General features: G+C 47.7%; 1 protein-coding gene across 1 annotated transcript in view; it reads right to left on the reverse strand.

Moving 5' to 3' along the window:
• The window catches only part of LOC144162534 (uncharacterized), a 584817-nt gene extending 566647 nt beyond the window's left edge, over positions 1-18170 (reverse strand). Inside the window, exon 1 of the mRNA XM_077693110.1 lies at positions 17355-18170. The gene's annotated coding sequence lies outside the window, so the exon portion shown is untranslated. The remainder of the gene's footprint in view (positions 1-17354) is intronic.
• Positions 18171-19514: the final 1344 nt, after the last annotated feature.

The raw sequence follows: 19514 nt of genomic DNA on the forward strand, positions 1-19514 counted from the left end.
TGCGGAACGCCGTTTTCTTGCACATGAACTCTTCAGAGTGCGCTACCTACTCTCACGCGAAACGTTCTTTCGGACAAATAACTAGCAAAGGTGTTGATCATATGGCCAGAAACACCGAAAGACTTTAGGTCACTGAGGATCCCGTAACGCCAAGCGGTGTCATAGGCCTTCTCAAGGTCAAAAAACACCGTTGTGCAAAACTGTTTGTGAATGAAAGCGTCCTTTATGTATGATTCAAGGGCGACAAGTTGGTCATTTGTAGATCGCCCCGCCCTGAAGCCTGCCTGGCAGCCCTCGAGAAGACCATTTTACTCAAGGAAGTACACAAGTCTCCTGTTTATCATCTTCTCGAGGAGCTTGCAAAGGCAGCTTGTAAGGGCGATGGGCCGATAGCTAGCGGGAGAGGAAGGGTCCTTTCCTTCCTCCAGGAAAGCCACTACTATGGCCTCCCTCCAAGAGCGAGGAATGTGCCCCGAAAGCCAGATGTTGTTGTATAGATGTAGGAGTGTTTCAAGTGTGTCTGGGTGTAGGTGTTGCATCATTGTGTATGAAATCCTGTCTGCACCTGGAGCTGAAGGTTTACAAGTACCGAGTGCGACCTTCAGCTCATGAAGTGAAAAGGGGGTGTTATAGGATGAGTTCGACTTATTAGTGTCTCGCAAGGACTTCTTCTCACATGATGCTTTGTGTTTAATGAAAGTGTTGGTGTAGTGTGCTGAACTGGACACGTGTTCGAAGTGTTGTGCAAGTGTGTTGGCCTGGTCTTCGAGTGTGTCCCCTGTTGTGCTAACCAGGGGCAGGCTGTGTGTCTGTTGTTCTTTCAGCTTGCGTATATGTGTCCAGACTTTGTGTGTATCAGTGTATGAGTTGATGGAAGTGAGGAAGGTGCGCCAACTCTCCCTTTTCGCCTCACGACGCACTCGCTTCCCAAAAGCCTTTGCCCGTTTAAAAGAAATGAGGTCATCTGACGTGGGGTACCGGCGAAGGACACCCCACGCCTTGTTCTGGGCTTCTCGCGCCCGCCTGCATTCCTCGTTCCACCAGGGCCTCCTTGGGGTGCGGGACCCACTGGAGGCCTGGGGAATGGACTTTTCGGCGGCGTCGAGGATGTGCGCCGTGACGAGTTGGGCGGCTTGCTCCACGTGTAGGTGTTTTATGGATGTGTGGTGTAGTTGAGATGTTTGTATGAATGTGCTCCAGTTTGCTTTTGATTCATTAAATTTTTTATGGGAAGATGGACTGCTCGGGCCTATACCTATATACGTTAATGAAGTGGGGAAATGGTCACTACCATATGGGTCTGTGCCCACACCCCACTCAAGACATGGAAAGAGAACTGCGGAACCAATAGCCAAGTCAAGATGCGAGTATGTATTGTGTCCTAAGTTATGATATGTAGGCTGTTTCTTGTTGAAGAGGCATGCTCCGGAGGATATAAGAAATTTCTCTATCAGGCGACCTCGGGCATCTGTTCTAGAGGAGCCCAAAAGAGGGTTGTGTGCATTAAGGTCGCCTGTTAGTATGTATGGTTCGGGGAGCTGGTCGACCAGCGCCTCGAAATCAGAGCTCGAAAGTGCAAGATCAGGAGGAATGTAAATGGAGCATACCGTTATCAACCTATTAAATATTATCGTACGGATTGCTACAGCCTCAAGGACAGTGTTCAGAGTGACAGGGTGGCAGGCTAAGGATTTCCGGGCGGCAATTGCCACACCTCCTGAAGAGTGCGTGCAGCCAACCCTGTCCTTTCTTGACACCATGCACCTATTTAAGAAATTTGTTTGTTTAGAATTGAGGTGGGTTTCCTGGAGACACATGATACTTGGCTGATTGGCGTGCAGAATCTCATACACATCGTCAAGATTTTTAAGGAGCCCTCTGCAGTTCCATTGGATGATGTTTTCTGTTCCCATTATTTAAATTTAAGAATAACTGGAGTGTGTGTGTGTGTGTTTGTTCATGTGTCGTCTTTCGGGGCGGTTATTCTAGGATTTTTAGGCTTCTCTGTCAGCTTGGACATCGGAGGCCGCTCCTTGCGCTGCGTTGCAGGCAGGAACGGCGCGACATCCATCTCCTCGTCGGATGCCAGAAGGAGAAGGGTGCCCCCCGGACTTGGCCCCCTTTCGCGAGCCCTTCGTTTGAGCCGCCACCGCCGAGGGCGTCCGGGGCACCAGAGGTGGCACGGGCGGTGCGGTGACGGTGGGAGCCGATGCGGGGCCCCCGATGTCCACCCCCTCGACACCCTCCAACGCACTGGAGGACGGGGAGGCAGCGGCGGGAGCGGTACCGGTCCCAACGGAAAAGGTTGTCACCACAACCGCTGCTGCCTCAGCAAGCGGCGTGGCGACGGATTGGGCTGCCTGAGGCACCCCAGGGGGGGGCTGGGGAGGGACCAGGTCAGACTCGCTGAACTGGGTCCCTGTAGACACCAGACGCCGCTCCGCCCCCCGGCGAGCCGCGTCGGCCTACCCCCCCAGGGGGAAAGAGGCGAACCTCTTCCGCGCCTCTGGGAAGGTGATGTTCTCAGTTATCTTGATGTTGATGATCTTTTTCTCTGTTTGAAATTTTTCACATTTGCGGGAGTACGCTGCATGCGGCCTCCCGCAGTTCACACACGTGAGGGTGTCGGATGGGCAGTTGTCGCTGGGGTGATCGTACGCGGCGCATTTTGCACAAGTCGTTCGGCCACGGAATGAGTTTGTACCGTGCCCGAACCGCTGGCACTTGAAGCAGCGGCGCGGGTTCGGAATGTAAGGACGAGTGGAGCATCGAATGAAGCCGGCATTTATATATTGTGGAAGTGCCCAACGGTCAAAGGTCAGGTTAATGTGTTTGGTAGGGATTATCTTGTCGTCCCTGCGCATCGTGATGCGACGCACAGCTGTGACGCCCTGATCCTTTAGACCTTCGAGAAGGTCGGCATCTGTTTCCGTCAGGAGATCTGTCTCAGAAATCACACCCTGGGAGCTGTTTAGGCTCCTGTGGGGCGTGACCCTGATGTCCAGATCATGGATGCGGGTTTGTGCAAGAAGAGTGCGAGCTTGTTGTTCAGCATTGAGTTCTACCAGGATTTCTCCGGTCCTGAGCTTTTTAGCTTGATATTTGCCACCTATGGTGCTTTGCAGAAATTTAGAGATCAAGAATACGGACATGGAAGCGACAGGTCGTGCTGAGTCAGCTGACTCAAACACAAGAAAACGAGCATAGTTATTCGCGGTTGTTGACAAGACAGTTGTTGAAAGAGGTGGGAACGAAACTTCGGTGCGGCCCCTTTTCGGGGGCCGATCACGTTTGGGGGTGGGGGGGGGGGTTGGAAAATGCCATATGATACATTGGAAAGCAGGGAGACGGGGGTACTTTCTTCTTTGACCTTGCCCTGGCAGCCAAAGAGGTCCCGGAGCTCCCTGCCTGGTGAACAGACAGGGAGCCCATCCGCCGGAGCTTGACCTGGGCTCCGACGGCCACCGTTCGTGGTTTCTAACCCTCCACCTATAAACACATTGCCACGGTTGGATCCAGCGTATGTTTGGGGGCTCGGGGTCCGCGGTATCGCCAGTACCGTCACCAAGATTGCTCAAGGTGCCCCGTGCGGGGAGGAGCGGTTGGAGGTCTAGTGGAGAGGCCTTCATCCTGCACTGCACCTAGTGGGCTGCTACTGCTGATGATGATGATGGTCTTCAGCCCAGTCTCCTACGAAGAGAGTGGGGCCACCAGCTCCGCTGTTTCTCCAGCCTTGCACCATTATTGCAAGCTGTGTCATTTTTTTTACAAAAGCAAGTAAAAAATACGCCTTGTAAAAGATACGTTCGTCCAGAAATACAAAAAGAGCTCGCGCCCGAGCTTATACCTCGTGGTGGCATTACGAGTCCGGCAGTAACGAAATGTACCAATAGATGCCGCGCGAGGAGTGGAACGCGCAAAAAATTGAATTGGCTTGAGCAGGCGTCCATCATGTTTATCGCGGGAGCAGCGAGACGGGAGGGACAAATTGTGAGAAGAGGGCGGTGGGGAGAAGAGAGGCAGTCACGTGACAGGGGCGGCAGAACATTATCGTATTTCGATAACATCTGCAGCAAAGTGAGCAGATGCATTTTCACTTGCTCGTCTTGGCACAAGCTCTTCTCTCGCGGGGATAACCTTGCGGCTACCTGCACAAGTGCAAAGCAGCCGAGGAGATGCCCGAACATTAGAAGAAAGAAATGTCGGCGACAAAAAAGTAAGGCACTGTAGTTCGAATGTCTTGGCGAAGGTGCGCACTATGGTCGATACAAAAATCGATCACGGCAATAAGCGTCACCTCACTTCATTCTTGTTGATCCGACGATGAAATAAGAGAAGTTTTGACTTGTTTTCCTAACCGGTTTTTGAGCTTGTTTTGAACTTGTTTTCGAAAGAACTGCCTCACCATATTTTGTATAATGTATGTATATGTTTGATGAAATAAGAAAATTTTGACGTGTTTTTTGCACTTGTTTTTGAACTTGTTTTGAACTTGTTTTTGAAAGAACTGCCTCACCATATTTTGCAATATGTTTTAAATGATCTGTATGTTTCTTTATGTTGCCTAATGTATGTACTTTTCCATTCTTTTTAACGTACCCACTCCTGGTATGTCTCGTGCATAAAGACATCAGTATCTGTAAATAAACTAAATGAATTTTGGCCTCCTATCGGGAAACTTACCATCTGTTATCATACCAGGGATGGAATGGCGGTCAGGCAGAAGACGTGGCAGCACAGAGAGGCATCAATGTCAAGAATTTCTTGATGTGTTATCTTCGTTTAGTTTGAGTCAAATGGTCAGGTTCCCTATACGTGTCGACACAATTTTTGATCTTGTGCTTACTACAGAACCAAGCAATATGCTTCTGAATGTTTTAGATTGCATCAGCGATCACAACGTCGTACCCTGTGAGGTTACATTACAAAGCTCCAGAACCGAGAATAAAAAGAAAAAAATTCTTGATTACAGCTGCGCGAAATGCGGTGTGATAGAAACCAAATTGTTGTCATTTTCGCCCAGTTCTTTACTTCCTTCGCGCTAAGAAACGTAAATGAAAACTGACAAATTGTTCGTGACAAGCTTCTAGAACTGAATAAAAAATACGTTCCATGAATAAGTATCACGTCATCGACACAAAGCGCGTATTTTACGACTAGTGTTAAACGCTGATCAATAAAAAAAGCGACTTTATTCAAACGTCAAACGATCTGATTCAGCAGGTGAGTGGAAGCGCTGCAAAGAACAATCTAATCTGCGTAAAGCATAAATCCAGGCGGCCAAGAAAATTTTTTTTCAACAACAATGTATCAAACCTACTGCAGACCAAGAGAAGAAAATTCTGGAAAGTGATAAGTCCGGATTGCTCATCATCATCGTCCATATAATTATCCAAAAATGGTGCACTCCTTTCCTCGTCAGAAGCTGCAGATGAATTCAATTTTTTTCTCTTCCGCATTTAAAAATGAAAGCCCATTAGCAGCTACTCTTAACACATAGTCCTTAGATTCAGCAATGGATGACCTCCACCTCACTCATAAGGGCATTGCTTCCGCCATTGATAGGCTCCCAACCAACTCTGTGCCAGGCTCTGATGAAATATGCACAAAACTAATAAAAGTAACCAAAATGATCATACCCCCGATCTTAGCTGCTCTACTACAGCACTCCATGGGCACAGGATGCGTACCACTTTCCTGGAAAATTGCCCGTGTCATTCCCATCTTCAAGTCAGGCGACCCATCGGTGCTTCTTAATTACAGACCGATTTCCTTAACCATCATTGTTTGCAAACTTCTAGAACACATACAATGAGGTGTATGTTTCACGAATGTCACTACAGACGTGAAAAAAGCGGACGGAAAGAAAGGTGCAACCATGCAGTGCAGCTTGACAGAGCTCCGTCCGCCGATGCAGCAATTACAGGCTAAAAACATTTAAGGTGCACATTGAGAAAAATTATTATACAAAATCACAAATGCGACAAAATGGTGTCCTAAATGTGACATAATATCATCTGCATAACCTACCTATCCGCCAAGAGCTGCCTTACAAAAGACAGCTTCTTTTTTTCCCATCAGCTTGATTTTTTGAAAGGCCGTTCCTGTGAAACTCAGTTATTCTAATTAATTACTGATCTCCATAATGCAGTACATTCCTCCTCACAAATAGATGCTATACTACTAGATTTCGGTAAGGCTTTCTACAAGAAAGTCGCTGCTCTTAAAATCAACACTAAGGTGAACGGGTGGATTAATAACTCCCTTACCTATCGATTCAGTCGGTAACCACTGAAAGCCATTCCTCCGGTTTGGCTCAAGCAACTTCCGGTGTCACACAGGGCTCAGACTTGGACCCTATCATATTTTTAGTATATCTCAATGACATTAACAGTAATATCTGTTCTACTAACCGATTATTGGCGGGTGACTAGTTTCTTTAGGGACAAATTAAAAACCCCAGGATTCCTCATCCTTGCAAGCAAACCTTAATCAAGTGGCGGAATGGTCTAGGTATTGGCAGATGGAAATAAATGGGGCCAAAACGAACACCATAACATTTACCAAAACTATCAGGTAAGAGCCCTGTCACTATTTTCTCAATAGTACGCGTGTACAAACCATAACCGTGGTAAAATACTTGGGGTTCCACATAACGTCTGATCTAACCTAGAACCATCACATTTATACTAACACCACCAGAGCATTTAAATCACTCGGAGTCATTAGGCGCATTCTGTAATCAGCTAACACGTCCACAAAGCTTCTGGTGTACCAAACACTAGTTCGATCAGAGACAGAATATGCAGCACTAATCTAGAACCTCCATCACTCGTATCTCGTAAATGAGCTTGAAGAACTCCAAATAAGGCTGTCTGATTCATCCACAGGAACTGCTCACGCACATCAAGCATAACAGTAATGAATAAAGCCCTGAAATTACCACCTCTACAACAACGCCGGCATCCTAGCCTTTATTGGTTTTTCATACGCTATACCCCCGCCAGTCTCCTTTCGCTGTCTCGCGCATAAAACCCGGTAGTCGAGGTAGTCTCGTTTAGATCGTGCATTAAAAAGTCCAGCCAATATTCGCACGTACCAACCTATTTTTCTTGTCACCATTCTTGCGTGCTATTCGTCACTAGGATCCACTCCCAGGTGAAATCATCACCCTTATTAACCACCGTTCATTCATCAAAGGGTTAAAGTTATTCCTCAATGTATAAAGTTTTTTGTCATTTTTAACCGGTTGAATTTGTTCAATGTTTCTGTGAATCTCAACCTGTCATTTTCTACCCTGTAAGTTTTGAAATTAGCTAACTATTGAGCCCTTTTTGTGTACTCTTATTTTGCAACTATGCATTTCGACATGAATGTGTTGGTATTTGTAATTCCATGAGCGTTGCCGTTTCTCCTGTTACAATGTGTTTTCTTTTAGGGGCGAAACTCCTCTTGCTCGGGCCCTGTCCCGGCCGTACATGGTACATGGCAGGATGATGATGATTGTAGCAGGATCCCCCCTAGGGATTGGCCAACCAAAGACTGGCCAAAGGGGTCAAAATGTTAAACGTGTTCGTTGCTACCCAACAAGGAGGAGAGGAAGAAGAGGAGGTTGTCGTTCGTCGCCTGCCAGCTCAAGACACGTACCGGGGGTACGCGACACAAGACGCTCTGCCGAAGGCGACGACCAAGGTGGCTAAAATGTCACACACCGAATTCGCGAACTTAGCCATGGAGATTCTCATCGTCCCAAACAAGCCCTACATAATCACCACATAGATTGACGTCGTTGACGGGCTTGTCAACGGAGCGGTGGAAAGCTTGACGTGTCAAATCTTTATATGATGTGTGGGCGAATGTTTCACGGTTTTACCGATAAGCATTTTAGCTTGGCCCCTCTCATCATCATTCACTTCGTGGAGATGGCGGGATTTTTTTCGCGCCCCGGCCTTTGTAACACCCGTAATGGCCTTTAGTGTAAATGAATAAAAGCTTAAAAAGAAATGGACTTAGGCTGGCCCCGGATGAACACCACGCTAACAATGCGGACACCAAGGAACGGGTCCAGAAGACAAGGCCGCGGCTTTACGGAGGGACGAAATAAGGAAATTCGGAGGCAAAGAATATAATAAGGCCGCGCATGGAAGGAGCCTGTGGAAATTACTGGTGACAACCTTCGCCCTAAAGTGGACCTAATTAGACTGTTGTGGTTTTTTGTTGTTATTGATGATGATGAAAACATAGAAAGTGGTTTCACTGCAGTGAGCCTTATGAAAGGTGGTGAGTCAATTCCTAAACTATATTGCTGCGAACCTTGCATTGGGTTTGTTTGTTTATGTTTTGTTTTTACTGCCCGGCTGCGGCAATCTGCGTTGTCTGTGTGGCAAGTGAAGCGGCTGTTCTATTCTTCGTTTTTTATGCCGCCCGTGCTATCTTCTTTGATAGGGAGAGCGTTTCGAACTAGCGTCAACAACCTAGAATAATCTGGAATAATCACGAAGCCAAAGATTACACAGTTGTCGTGAAGCAACAACAAGTCTATTGGAGCGAACGCCTAGAATAATCTTCTTTGATCTACAGTTTTCTGGAAGTAATTCGACGGTTTGAAAAACACTCGCGCCCAAAGATAAATTCCGGCAGAGCAGACGCCGTGGTATTCGATTCCCCGACACTCGCCTACGCACTTCACTTTGTTGACTCTTGCTTCACCGCATGTGTATTTTTTGAGTTGTTATGGTAGCACAAGTTCGCTCCAATAAACTTGTGTTTGCTTCAAAACAACTGTGTCGTTTTTGGCTTCGTGACAATATACCCCTAAGAAAGCTGTCTTTCCACTTAAAAGTTGGGAATGTTATTGCGCACAGTAAACGCGCCTTATAAGTGACATTATTAGTGGCAGGATATAAATCTGCAGGAAAGCTGCTCTTTCACAGAACTGATGAAAAGGTGCGGGGAACTGCGAAAGTGCAAGAGCAGCGCGAACATGTACAAGCAAAGAGGGTTAAATTGTGGGGATTAATGGGCTAAAGCTACATTGAGGCTGGCCGTTGTGTATGGATACGAATTAATTTTGACCACCTGCGAATCTTTAAAATGAGCTGAAATCTCGACACACGGGCGTTTACGCTTTTGGTCTCCAGCTGAAACGCGTCTTTCGGCTCAGCCGCACAACGCCTTATCCACTGAGCCACCGCGGCGCTCCAAGTACAGAAGAGAAGGCGAGCGCAGAGCAATATGCAAAGCCCAAGTAATAAAAAATGCTGACCATTCTCCTTCATCGGGCCTCGTCGATATTTTTCAGCGATAACTCTGGAGGCTTGTTTCTGTGGCCATTAAGTTTTTGTGGCGAAAGACTGCGAACCTGCGCAGATGGAAACATGAGGGCTGCTCCGCGAGCGCACTTCGTGCATACTAGCCAGAAAAACAAATCGGTTGCACTGAAGTCTGCTTACATGTGTTGAAGGCGAAATCCGGGCGATAATAATTAACGACTTTTTAGCGCAAAATCGCATGTGCATCGCTTTCTTCGTTTTTGTTTCCTTGTCTTTCGATGTTAATTACTTAGACTGGCTTCTTGTGTGCTGCACCGTGTATGCGTCTTTTTCTTCTCGGTGGTTTCTTCGTTTTACCGCGTCAATTTTGTCGGCAAGCCGACTGGCACCCGCCAGAGGTTAATTCCTGGAAACAAGTATCCTAACAGCCGGTGTTCTACTCACGAGCCGTCACGTTCATGTGTCACGTGGCACGCACTATACTACAACCTTTACGTTTACAGTGGATAGTTTTGTGAGTTTTGTGAAGCGGTCTGCCGATTCCTGCGCTTTCCCGAACTGCACATGTTCCCCGAAGACAGGAACAGGACAGCTTTGTTCACCCGCTGACAACATGCGGAGATAGCGCAGTCAGTAGCGCATGGGGCTGGTACCGTACAGAACCGGGTTCAAATCTCATCTGATTTACACTTTATCCCTAAAACAGTCCCAATAAAGTTCTTGTACCCATTATTTTCTCCGCTTACGTTCTTAAGATTCATATAATAGGCAGAATTTTTCTCGAGTTTTGTGGTGATAGCTGCCAGCCGTAAGAGCGTAATTATGGATTCTGCCTCAATCTTGCACAACCGTAAGAACTGAAAGTATCAGTTCGTCGTTGCGGTATAGATGGTCACGATAGAAAAAAAATTGGCTGGCGATTATGATACTCCCCAATGCGATATTTGGGCGCAGCAGCAGTGCGCTGAGGCAGCACTCACTCGTGGGTTCTCTCGACGGCAGCGATGATGAGCCTCTGCGTCGGCGGCGTGAAGTGCGTCTCAGGAAGGGACCACGAACTGCGTCTTAAGCGAACGCACATCATAGTCACGCGCACCCCCCCCTCTCATGTATTCGCCAAGGGTCGCGCCGTCGAGCGCCTCATGCGGGGCCAGCATACTGCCCCCTCCCTACCCCTACCGCACACTTTCGGAGAACGCTGACTCCCGCCGCTACGGCGAACCGCCCTCCCCTCCCATTTTCGCGACACTCTCGTCCTCTGCTTTCTTTCATCGTTCGCGTTTTTTTTTTCACTCGTCGGTCCAGGCCATCATTCCCTCGGTTACGCCGACAGCCGGCTCAACCCAGAGACGGCCGCCAAAGGACTGCGCCCTAATACGGCGCCGTAAATTCAACTGTAATTTTATTATGATGTTTAACGCGCCGACCCTACAAGGCGATAAAGCGTGCCGTAGTGGAGGGCTCCGGATTAACTTTGACACCCTGGAGATCCTTAACGCCCACTCAAATCTCGAACACACGGGTGTTTTCGCTTGTCGTCTCCATTAGAAAAGCGGCTTCCATAGCCGGAATTAGAACACGCAGTGTACTTACGCCCAGCAGCACTGCCTCAGTCACTGAGCCACCGCGGCTAGTAATCCACCCGGGAGTGCGACGGACAACGTTGTCTGTGCTGTTCCTCAATTGCGTTGCTCAAACGTCTGCCAAGTATTTGCATACGTACCACGCTTCTTGGCTGTACCATTGTTTTTGCGTGCAGTCATAAAGGAAGTAAAACCGAGGCTTCGACCGACAGCCGCCTGGTCGGAAATGATCACTGAAAAAATAACAAAGACCCCGGCCGCAAGAGATAAAAAGAAGGTATGCTGACGTCTTGATACCCGGAGCGCGAGTTTTCTTCCTACTGCAAGCCTTGAACGAAATCTAACCTCTCTTCAGCCCAAGATAAAGACGGTTTGAAAGAAAAAGTGACCGTAGTTCGGAGCAAACGTATCTACGGACTTCTTGTCAGCCTGCAAAGCATTCCTAAACCTTTAGGAAGAATTTTAATAGCAATATGAGGAAATAGGCGTTGGTAGAAAAATCCCCTTGATGTTCTGCTGAGGGTTTAGGCTAGGCACTGGGCCGAATAAATATGCTCTAGAATCTGTGGATGGCTTCGAGCTGGCAAGATGAACGCATGAACACCGAAGGAACTGACTAATTGCGGTGGACGAGCTTCTGTTTGCCTGTGCAAACAAGCGCAGTGCATCCTGAACGTACCCGGCGACATATACTGTTTGCCTGGAAACCTCATTTCTATTCTTTTTCTACCAACTGCTACAACAATTCCACTGTTTGGCTCCTGTATACCTTAGGGACAAAATCACGGGTTTTCAAGCGAACGACCTCGGTTAGAGCCCCAGCAGTGTTCGGAGTTTTTGCCAACATCAGTTATCTATCTATCAATTAAACATTCTTTTAGGCCGCTCAAAAAAACTATAGCCGTAATGCCAGTGTCACCTCAATGAAATCTGTTCTTGGCCTGCCTGACTTGTCGGCACGTCGCAAATATCGTCTTTGCCTTTTCCAAAAAATATTTTTCCATATCATTCACCTGAGAACAGCTTATGCTTCCGCCTTCATATATTTCATCTCGCATAGACCATGTAAACAAAGTTGGTGTTCCTTCTTGTCCCACTAACCTCCAAGAACCAGCGTTGACTGGAACCATCTTCCCGCCTCCACTGCTGCCATCTCAGAACCTTCCCAATTCAAGACTGCCCTACAAAACCTCATTTGTTAATGTGTAATATTACTATGTACTCTCTTTTCCTAAATAAGTGTGGTTTGGTATCTTATAGGTCGGTTTATGGCCCGGCGTATCAGCACGTTTAACTAGCGTTCTATATCGCACCTAAAGTACTTGGATTGTACCTATCTCGCAACGGAATATCGCTTTTGGCAGTTTTTGACGCAGCGGGTATAAGGGGAGGACGACGCTGGGGACTCGGCAGGGCATTACGTGAGCTGCTGAACATTCTGAGCAAGCAGTTTCCTCGGCAAACTTGTGAATAGCCGTGTACACAAATTATTTTCCGATGAAATACACAATAAAAGGCCGGATAAAACGGCGCGAACTAACGGGACGCAGAGTTAGTCAGCGCTGCTCGCGTGTCTCCTACTAAGCGTCCCGTCAGTTTGCGCTGTTTAATCCCGTTTTAACATGCCCCAACCAGCCCAGTTGCTCCCTGTCCAAAGATACAAGACAGCGATGACACTCCAAACGTACCTTTTATTTTCTGCTTCGCGATGCGATTGCTGGGTAGACCACGTGGTAAGACAAAGTGGCAGCCGTTGGACCACCAGGGTAGAGGAGTGGCCACCGAGAGACGGGTACAAAAGAAGGGTGAGGCTAATTGCTCTTTGGAGGGACGAAATAAGGACATTCAAAGGCGGGGAATGGACTCGAGCAGCTCAGGATAGAAGAAGTCACAGGTCAATGGGAGAGGCCTTTGTCTTGCAAAGGACCTATTTAGGCTGTCGTTACTGTTGATGACGGTGCTGATGATGCGGGCGTAGACGCTGACTGCCTTGTCCTTGGCGGCACAGCCATAGAGGCTACTCATACGGGTCTTCCTGACAGCTGACAAGGATACGTTGATAAAGCCGGCGCAGTTTAGAGGAGCCACGAAAACAAAATACAAGTTTGGTTCATTTGAAAAGCGGCTTTGTCCCACTGAGGATGATATTAGTTTTACTACAAACTTAGAAAAAACAATGTAGATATGAAAGCAAACATACGGAGCAGTGCCGACTCTCTGGCCGCTTTTCAATTTCTATGACGTCGAAAGTCTTGTTTGTTCGATTGGTGACCTCCGGCCTAAGCCATCCCTAAGACACACGGCTGGGTGATCGTAGCGGGGCCTCTAGTTCAGTTTAATCGCATCACTGAAATGTTAACATGCCCTAAACGCACTGGTGAGTATGTTCTTAGCGCTGGGCCATATTACGTCCCGCCTGCCCATAACATGTCGCTGTAGCGCGAAATTTCAAAGATTTTAATACTTCTTGCTTTCTTCGGTTAAAAACGCCTTTCATGTCTGGAGTTGAGCTAAGCGAAGCGTAGTTCTTTCAAATTAATCCAAGCTGTATTTTTCTCTTCATGGCCGCTTAATAGGCAGCTCTGGTCATTCGACTTCGTAAATAGGGTGCGAAAATAACAGTTACCTTGATGGGGATAATTTTTGTGGGACAAAGCTAGTACCTCTTAATTGGGTTCGGGAGCTCGCAGCACGAATGAGCGAAGACGAATTTTTAGTCGAGCATCAAAGCGGCCGAGCACGGACACTGAGGCCACACCATTAGAAGTGTAGCGGACCGCAGAGCCCTACAGCTGACGTCAGGACCAAGGGGACGCCATGCACGAAAAGTGGCCGCGAATCTGCTCGCTTCGGCACAAATGTCCTCAAAAGACCGCCTATGCTACGTAAACACCTGTCTTCTCTTTCCTGCTCAACGATCAGGCACTTTGCCTCCAGTCGCACTCCTTTCACGATAGAGGTTCACTGGAGTGAATTCAGGTTTCCCGCGTTTCCCTTCTCGCGTGCCACCTATTGGAATATCTTGTTACTGATGGACTTGGAATGCCGGCACGAGGTATAGGTTTAGGCGCGATCCTTTTTTTTTGTATTTTTGCTCTAAACACCCTTTTCAACGCGCCATTTTTTGCAGCCACAAATATCAAGCACGCATCTATTTTCAAATAAAAAAACTCTCCTAGTATCTATGATGTATAGAGCTTTCGAATCAAATATGTCTTGCGTGTAGATTTATTTATTTATTTTTTGCTCAACAATGTTGCCAAGTATCAAGTATGGCACCAGATTTCTTAGTTTGGAAAGTTTTGGTCTGCATAAAGTCCTGGTTAGAAAATTACCTTATCTCTTGGCCGGGTGATTATATCGAGGGAGAGACAGACAGACAGACAGACAGACAGACAGACAGACAGACAGACAGACAGACAGACCAAAAGTTTTCGGTTTAAGTAACCCAATAAAGACCACTATTTTTTTTAAATCTCATTCCCAGTCGTGCCAACAAATCGTCGACGGAGCGTCGCAACCTGTAAAGCGTGCTTTGCTGCGGATTGAGGCTGTCGGCGGGAAAGCACTCAACCCGGAAACAGCGGAAGGTCAGGAATGCAAGTGGAAAAATAGCCGCGGGGGTTACACGCATTAGAAGGCACCGGAGGTATACAATGAATGAGTAATGTCAGGTAATTAATTATGTGAGAGGTTGAATATGCAGCAGAAAAATTTTTTTTTACGTGTACCGAAATCTTCTGGGTATGTTGTGTGGTCGAACGAGCCGAAGAAAATACGTGTACAGGTTTCGTGCAAAAATTGTTGAAATTTTACCAAATGTATGCATAAACTTTTCTTGCAGTGTGATACAAGAGCACAAGCCCCAGCCGAAGCTTAAAAAAAGAACAACTATGAATTCCAGAAACTTAAACGCCTGCCCAAACCAACCGATTGCGAGATCCTTGCTACGCGGCTTTTCATGAGCTGTAGTCCGTGTATATGTCTGAAATGAGTATATACGGCCTATTTCAGGTGAAGCAAGCACTTTACTACACGTGCAATTTATCAACCATTTTGGTGCATTGCGTTTTATGCAGAAGTGTATTTAGAGATGAGCATGCTTTGCTAAAGAACAGCCGGTTCGGGAGTCTGAATAACAAACATCGTCCTCCCAATAAACGTCTACTAAGCACGTTGAAGAGTCGAAGTCAATGCTGTCTTTGGCTTGCATGAGTGGGCGCCTTCATTACACGGTCGCTCAAGTGCACCAATGCCACGCCCGGTCTTTCTCACGCATCAGCAACTCAAAAGTACGAGGCGGGCGTAGACAAAAAAAAAAAAAAAAAGCATTGGTCAAGGCGGAATAGAACAGAAACGGGCATTCGACGCCACACAAATTACATGAATATTGCTGTTCTCTTGCAATACTTTGATGCGACTGGTGATACCAGTGACATGGTCGTAGATTAACACGGATGAGGCCATTTTTGAGAGGATGTTTCTACCAACTGTGTATTCCGCATGCTCTGTGGGCGGGCTGCAGATGTTGGCGGTTAAATCGCTGGAACACTGCGTGTCTGATTTCAGCCCGCCTGACTAATTAAGGTAAAAACTGCTTTACTGATGCTAGGAAACGGGGAGAATAACTTTGCTGTGACTTCCAAATGCAGTGTATTTTCAGCATTCGCTCATTGCGTTTTCATATTTTTGTTTTTTCCACGTGCGGCACGAGTACTCATCGATTCAAGGGGCCATGAAGACGAAATAGAGCGCTGTTCAGGTTGAAAGAACTACACTTTGGTGACTCCCTCAGCTTAATTTCAGACGCGGAAGACTTCTTTAACAAAAACAATGAAAGAAATATTGAAGAACTTTCAAATCTCGCACCTTAGTGACGTAATATGGACAGGAGTGACGTTGTATGGGCTGGCATTAAAGCATATTTGTGAGTGCGTTAACTAAGCGCTAGCATTCAAGTGATACAATTAAACGGAGGTAGAGGACGCACTAGAATCTTGCAGTCTAGTTTTTTGTAGTGCCTTCGGTCGGCGTCTGCTAATTGGACAAACAAAATTCTTTTACGTTATACGAAAATCGCCGCAAAGTGACTAAGGGAGTGGCCACTATTGAATCTGTTTTTTTAATATCTGGAAACTTTGTTTGAAGCATGAGATAAAACTGGTATTGTTGTTATCGCGACAAGACCGCCTTTTTAATGACGCAAACTTGTATTTTGTCTTCATGGCCCTCGCAGGTACGGTTTGCTTGAAGTGGTTTCGCGCTATCTAGTCTGCTTTGAATTGAACTTTTCTGTCTTGCGTCAGTAATACCTGCGGCGACCTGTTCACAATTGCACGTGAAGTCGTTAGGAGTACCGCAGCGGTCCACATGAGCAAAGGCAAACGTCGTAGTTGGGAACAATCGAAGAGAAGCAGTAAAATTGCGACTTTGCATGACATGACCGACAGGCAAGCCAATTTGAAAAATCATAAGGTAAACAGCGCGAAATTACGGGACACAAGGAGCAGGCTACAAACAGCCACAGCGCTGGCTAACAACTGACAGTTTTCACTGAACTCACTGCCTTTTTAGGGCACGCATGTATTCAAAGGAAAAGAAGAAAAACAGCGGCTACGGGTGATACAAACAGCGCGGACGACATCACGCGGAAAGGTTGGCGGTGAAAGATAAACAAATTGCTAAATAGGGATAACTAATTTACCCCTGCTTGTGATAAGTTTAATCATGTATCTGCTCGCCCAATCTTTTTTTTTCAGCGAGCCAATTTGCTAGTAGTTTTGAGCAAAGTTAAGAAAAAAAAACTGCGGTTGATTCCTCTGTCATAGGAATCAATAAAACACGAAAATGAAATCTGCAGCAAAATCTGCAGCTGAGCATGATTTGCGGGTCGGCGGCTGTCTTGTGGGTGTGCTTGGCGAGCGACATCCTGCTATCGGGTCGCTTCGGCAAAGGTGCACTGGCGTCATTTTCGTTACAATTATGACGTTAGTGAAATCTTGGGGTATCCTGGCATAAAACCAGAAAACGAACAACCCTCAGCATTACGCACTTTTTAGTACTAGAGGTTGCTTCCCCGCAAGAAGACCCTGTGTGCAGGGGTGCACCCTTTACTGGCCGCTTGCTTCGTTGTACTGGCGTCACTTCCGTGACGGATATCGCGTCAGCGAAGTCTTCGTGTATCCGGGAATAAAACACTTTCGTGTTGAAAGAACAGTACCGTAACGCGTAGAGAAATGCTGTATCTTCTTTCTTTTCTACAGGTGCGCCACTTCCACCGGACGGTCATCTCAATCCACGCTTTCTATTTGGCACAATGGCACAGCCTGTTGTCATCGAGGCCGCTGGCACCGGCGCGAGAAATACTGCCACGCAAACACACGCAATTACCGCTGAAAGCCGCGCGGCACAACACGTATGACGGGACAACACTTTTTCTTCCTGTGTTCCCGCCTGTTCTGTTACGCAAGGCGGCGTCGTGAATAAACAATGCACTTACTGGTCGATGCGAGCGGGGCTCGGTGGTTGGAGGTCGCTCGACAGTCCGCCGGCCCAGTCGGTGGTTAACGAACGTGCCGACGAAAAAAAAACAACGAACAAACAAGCCACTCACACCAGCCACACACAGCCACGACTAACACAGGGAATCACCTCGCTGGCAGTGAAGCCACTCGTCGAAGTTCGCACCGCACGAATTCCAGCTAAAGTTGTTCGGATAGCGATTGATAGGCAATGCCGTTCCCTCTGTCGCACGAAATCCTCGTGGTGACGTCACTGGTAAGGAACGAGTTACGGGGTCGATCAAACACAATCGTCGCGTCGTCTGCTGTTAGGACGCAAAAAAAAGCTGCAGACGATCGGAGAGACGAAGTAACGACGTGTTCTTACGGCGCTTACATGCAGACGAAAAACGATGGACTAAACACGGGTGCTTTGTCGTAGTGGTGTGATGTCGTCGGCTGCCGTAGCACGGTCATCTCGGAAATGCGGCCTGCAACAAAGATCAAATGGAAGCGACATCGGATGCGCAGTCACTTCGGCACTACAACTTTCCTCTAAGAACGCAAAAGTCAGCTCCTAGGAAAACACCTGAATGAGCGCTACCGTCGAAAGTCCCGCTACGAACACAATCGCAGAAGTGCAGAACGTAACGCCGTAACGCTACATAATGTCACTGAACACGCGAGGCCGTACTAAGGCAAAACGAACGAAACTCTAGGTCCGCGAGAGAACTGCCCCGGAAGGCGCTTCGGGAGTTAAACGGAACTTAAAAAGAAAACTAAAAACTCGCACGCGCCCGACACCGTTCGCCAGACGCGGGGTCCGAGCCAGATTGGCGCGGGAACGCCGGCGCGAGCGGCCTACTTTCCCATCGAGCGCTGCAGGTGGCGCCAGGGCGCCGCCGGAAGCAGAAGCGAAGGAGCAGCGGTGACGTCACTTCCGGATGGGGGTGGTTGTCCTGCGCTTTGGAGCAGACGTCAGGGCGTCCCTCCGGGACCGGCGGGCGCTCACCAAACACTGGCGCCCCGTATTGTTTTGAGGCTTTCGCGCATCTGTGACCAGGGCAACAAAAATCGATGAATTTTATGCAGCCTGGCGGAACCGCAATTTTCTCCACCTCGCACGAAGACGGGTTTCTCATAGCGTGCGAAGGCGCCAGCAGTCAACCACAGAGAAAAGAGGGTTTCCGCTTGTGTTCTCCACTTTGAGGTGCGGTAACGGGCAACGTAGGCAATCGTAGTTGCAATCCGCTACAATTTTTCATGGCCTTGCGGGAACAACCACTTCACTAGAAGAGAGGACAAAGCCCCAGCTGAGCGCTCTTTATTTCTCCGATGCAGCACGCCTTATATTCAGAGGAAGCGTGTTTGTTATTTACGTTTCCCTCCGATACAGCTCTAACGGTATTAGATTAATTGAAACTCTGCGCAATCTCTGTTGATTTTTCATCACAAGTACGACTTATCTATGGGGGCAGTAGCTTCGCGAAAAAAAGGGAGGGGAGGGGGCGAATTAAGAAAAAAACAGAGGACGCTTGTTCAGAAGATTCCTTGCGGGTATGAGCTTTCAGGTACCCAGACGTTCAATGGGCCACATGTCTGGTACGACAGTTGTCGTACAACAGCTTCACACACTGAGTAATTTAAGGTTATGACTTTGGTAATTGCATGGCGCAAGAGCGAAAAATTGGAGCAACGTTAAGCTCCACATTTAAAGGGACACTGAAGTGATATGTAAACATTGCGGGATTACTAGCGCAAATTGTAGTCCGGAGTCCCCAGGCCATGTTTCGACCACTCTGGGCGCGTTTACGCGATTTTATTTAGTAGAAAAATTAATACGAAAATGCTGTCCTCCTCTCTTTACGCTCGCCCATTTTCTGCGGCGTTTTCGTGTGACGTCGCGAGGAGCCGAACTCGCAATTGGCTGCGCTACTGCACGGCTCCCCGGCCTTCAGACAGAGTCAGTCGGCCCAGTTTCGCCCGCCGGCCGCCCACGGGTCGTCGCAATTCGTTCGCTCGGTTCAAACGAAGCCAGGACACGTTTGGGAATGGAAGAATGTGCCTTTCTTTACTTGGTTAGTTTGTACACTGTATATAGCTCCAAGTCAAGGTCGCTTCACACAAGCGCTGCACAAGCGCACATGCAACGCTTCGCT

Source organism: Haemaphysalis longicornis, unplaced genomic scaffold, assembly GCF_048455015.1.
Source record: "Haemaphysalis longicornis isolate Haplotype H1 unplaced genomic scaffold, Haemaphysalis longicornis Haplotype H1 scaffold_12, whole genome shotgun sequence".
NCBI lineage: Eukaryota > Metazoa > Arthropoda > Arachnida > Ixodida > Ixodidae > Haemaphysalis > Haemaphysalis longicornis.